At 33.9% G+C, this 5,000-nt stretch overlaps 1 pseudogene; it reads right to left on the minus strand.

Moving 5' to 3' along the window:
* Positions 1-920: 920 nt before the first annotated feature.
* Positions 921-3,270, minus strand: LOC119576464 (annotated as a pseudogene).
* Positions 3,271-5,000: the final 1,730 nt, after the last annotated feature.

Consider the following 5,000-nt stretch of genomic DNA (forward strand, 5'->3'; position numbering starts at 1 on the left):
TATTATATATATATATATATATATAAATATATATATATAAATATACTGTCTTATTTTTTTATGTATAGAACTAACGCATGATGTGTAAAAAAGCTAAATGAAACCATTACAATATAAAAAGAAATTGAATGCAACGATTCAAATTCATTGGAGTTTGTCATCTTACCAACCATTTGGGCAAAGTGGATTTATTCGGTTATGATTGTTAAGAGAAACATTACATTTTTTTTGGGGCATTTATATTGTGGCTGAGATTCTGTACACACATATATATAAATATGTGTGTATGTATATATATTGTATATATATGTGATTTTATATATAAATTTATATATATATTATATATTTTTATATAAATTATTTAAAAAATTATTATGTAAATTATTTATATATATATGTATATATATATATATATATATATATATATTTTATATATATAAAATTTTATAAAATATATATAATGTATTATATACACACACACACACACACACACACACACACACCACACACACACACACAACACACACACACACAACACCCCACACACACACACCACACACAACACACACACACTCACACAAAACACATATATATTTTAGATAGATAGATAGGTATTATGTAAGTATATACATTCATTTTAATATAATATATATTATATAATATATATATATATATATATATATATATATATATATACATATAAAATATAAAAATATTTTATATATATATATATATTATAATATATATATTATACACACATTTATTAATCATTTATTAGTAAGGCGGTAGGTTGGAGAATAACTTTCCGAAAACAGTTTTGGGATTGATTCAAACAAACTTTCAAGGTTTCTGTAGAATTGGTCGGGGCTCGAAAATTCATACCAGGGTTTATTATGGATTAAAAAAAAAAATCGTTGTATCTAGATTTTACTTTTTCTTCCACACTTGTACATCTTCATGAGCTTGGCCACGTCGATCTCACTCGGGGCGACTCGCTGGCCGATCTCTGCGGTCGGGTCCTGCAGAGGGAATCAACCTTAGTTCGTTTCAAAGACAGGGGCCTTTGTCGCAACAGATCATGTAGACAGACCAAATGTGGCTTGTTTGTGTAATAATTTACCTAAACGCAACGATAATTTGTGAATGAAACCCCTTAGAATTTTTCCCGATGTATTCCCTTCTTTCGACATAGTCGTGTATTTTCTTATTCTCCCTCCGTTGTTTCATTCACATATTCTTCAGCACGCAAGAATATGTGAATGCCCCTCGTAAGAAAAAATACACACGCTGGTAATGTATGAATATTTTAAAAATACTTACCACTGGGACAATGGTGTCTTCTCCTTTTGGCGGAAAAGGCCTCCTTGAGTAATGCAAGACGGATCCATAATCATAAGGCTCCCCCAAACCCTGTGGGCCACATCCTCTGGGTATGTCACGAAGTTATGCTCATGACCTGTAGAGTCAGGCACCAGATGAAGAGTTGCAAAACGTTGAGACTTTGTTCAGAAAGAGATAATTAAGTGATAATGTTCGAAAGCTAATCATTTGCTCAGCTCACCTGATGCTTCCAACAAGGAAAATCCTAAGAGACCCAAAATACAGGTGCAGAACAAATACCAAGCATAACTTAGTTTTAAACCAACCATTTACACATTAGTTTTTAATCCAACCATTAACTCAGTTATTAAACCAACCATTTACTCAGTTTTTAAACCAGCCATTTCCACACTCCTTACTAAACCAACCCCACACTCATGTTATTCCACGAAACGAGGAAAATTTGCTCACGCGACCCCAAAACACACGCACCAATGCTGATGTTCTCCCACATGATAGTGACGTGCTCATTTCGGTCAAAACGGGACTGCTCGTGGTGGAAGCCCAGGGTGTGCAGCATTTCGTGTTCCACTGTGCCGAGCTTCTTCAGGCAGTTCGGGGCTTTCCAGGTTCTAGGCTCTGTGGCCGCCCTTTCGCCCTACGCTGCTATGGCATCCAGAGTCATCGTAAGGGAAGATCAGTGAATAAGCCAAGTGTAAAGATATAATTAGACTAAACTTATGGCAAGATTGATTATGGGCCAAGTTCTAAAGATTTTTAGAATTATTAAACTAGATTTAACATAATTAACCATTTGAAGTTTTATTCTGAGCAATGGTAACATTTTTATTTATGATTTTCAACAGATGACATTCATATTTGAAATGAGATAACTTACAAAACCATGCAATGATAAACAGTTTACAGTATTTTTCTATTGTCTGATATTTACCTTGTGATTTTAACATAGTCGTCCTCAGTGGGGTGTTCTTTGAAGGTTGATGCAGCCACTAGTCAGATCGTAGAAATTATTCATGGCGTCTGGATCGTGGCCAGCTCGTCATCCGCTGTAACCCAGATGTTTCCTTGAGCCTACGTGATTTCATTCACTGCCCGATTTTGTAGCAGTGACAGAAATGTAGTCTGAGAAGACTGATATATAGATGGGTAGATGGTGAGATAGATAAAATAAAGATTCAGACTAATTATTTAATGCTAGAGAAAGAGAGTCCTTGAGAGAAAAAATGTTTTTGCAAAACTCAACAAACTGAACTGAAGGGAGGGAGATATCAACTGAGAAAATGGCGAAGAGAATGATAGAGAGGTAAGTTAGTAAGGAGACAAAGGTGGAGACAGAGAGAGAGAGAGAGAGAGGAAGAGAGAGGAGAAAAGAGGAGAGAGAGAGAGAGAGGGGGTGGGGGAGAGAGAGAGAGAGAGGGGAGGGAGAGAGGCCAAGGCAGAACCAAAGAAAATAAACGTACTGAAGTCTCCAGCAATCTTATAAATACGGTTAGCATCCGGCCAGGGTACTTCTCATCTACTAGCCATTCTTAAAGGGTGGCAGCGTCTTTCCATGTCGCTGCCATTGAAAGGCCTAGTTCGTCTGCGTTGACCGGAGAATCGGGTGTCCATCCTGCTAGAGGCGCCCCAAAAGGGAAGCTGCCACGATTTCCCGCAAGCACCGTTACGACTTGTAGAACCTGAGGGTATTGTAAATGCATTACGTTCCTGGCCCTAATCCCTTGCCCTGTATGGTACATACAATACAGTTTGTCTTGTCGTATTGCTGTAGTCAAGGAGCTATAGTCCTGAAAGTATTACGAATTCCTTGTTATTTGCTGTCTCATACTGATGGGTGTATTCTACACCATCAGTAAACTCCATAGGATATTTTGGTTTGTAAACTTGATATCTGATGTTGACCAATTCGCCGGCTACTTTATCATACATTAGTAAAAGAAAATGAGAATATAAACACAGTAATATCCGACAGAAATATCTCATATTCCTCTCTGAGAACCCTAGAAGCTTCCCCTGCCAAAATATGCTTCCTTCCTGAAATTCTAACTACAATATCTATTGTATCAATTACTGCATTAATGTTTTAATAATTTTACAGCACCCTATAATGCATTTCCCTCTTTACTTTAAGTAAGAGGAGTATTATCCTCCATTTTTATAGGGCCCAGGCATACAAAATTAAGATATAAAAGAAATAGAAAACCCAAAGCTACCTAGAAAATAAGGCACAGAGGCTGGCCCTTTGCACCACTAACCTCTATCTCTGAGATCGTTACTTACCGGCTGCGCTTCTGTCTAGCTCTCACTCCCTATTATAAGCGGTCGCCAGCGTCCCTATCTGCGTATGCGGGAAAATCAACAGGTGTTTATTCCGATTATAAGGATTATAAACAGGCTTAATCAAATCGGGTGGTGGCTAATGTTCGTTATAAAACAGCAGTGTTCTGAGAATTTTTATTTTATTATACTGTAGGCAATGCCCACCTATAATGATTATGCATGGTACAGTTGAGCTATCAAAAAGGAATAATTATGATTATGTTAATGTTTGTTTTTAAGATGTTCAAAAAAAAAATATATTGATAGCAACAATAATGTTTTTAATGATAGTGAATACAGAAAATTTGAAGAACTACCATTAGTGACGTGATAATTATGATGATTTTATTGTGGATGATGATAATAATAATAATGATATGTAATAGTAACAACAACAGCAACGGCAACAAAGCAAGGATAATAATGATATAGGTGATGGTGATAATAATAATGATAATAATGATAAAAATGATGATGATGATGATAATGATAATCATTTGATGATGATAATGATAGGGGATAACAGCAATAATAGTATTAATAACAAATTAGTAGTACTAGTAACAATAATAGTAGTAATAATAATAATGGTAAGAATGATATAAATATTATAAATAGGAGTGACAATATAATAACAATATTAAAGATAATAAAGATAATTGAATTATAATAATGATCATAGTAACCAGGATGAGAATGATAATCGTAATAATAGTAATATTAATAATAATGATCATAGTAGTAATGATAACAAAAACGATAATGATAATAATAGCAATGATAATCATAACTGTAGCAATAATAATTATAATAATGATGATGATTATGATTTACTGATAATCAAAATTATATTAGTAATGTTGATGAGGATGTTAATGTTCAAAATAATAATAACAGATGGCAACGATTAGTAAAGTAATGATGTTAATAGTGACAATGGCAGTAGCAATAATGATAATGATGATATCTATAAAACCAATGAAGATTGTAATCAAAAGGATAATTACAGTGACAATGACATGATAATACGTGTTGATGAAAAAACCCAGTTGGTAACTCCCAAACTAAGCCAGCCTCTTTGCCTTTATTCATTGCAAATGTTAAATTTTTTTTCCCTAGGCTCCGTTTTCGCTTGTTTTTCTATCATTATTATTACCAAAAAAATTTCAAAGAAAATGGGAAAATAAATAAATAAATAAATGGAGCAGAATATCGCACAACTTAATAAATAAAAAAAAAAAAAAGTAGGCAATGACGTCATCATTTTTCCCCAATGAGAGTTTCGGGAGATATCAGATATACTAATACATAATCATTTTTTGTTTTAAATCGGTTTTTTT

The sequence above is a fragment of the Penaeus monodon genome, chromosome 8 (assembly GCF_015228065.2).
Source record: "Penaeus monodon isolate SGIC_2016 chromosome 8, NSTDA_Pmon_1, whole genome shotgun sequence".
Lineage (NCBI taxonomy): Eukaryota > Metazoa > Arthropoda > Malacostraca > Decapoda > Penaeidae > Penaeus > Penaeus monodon.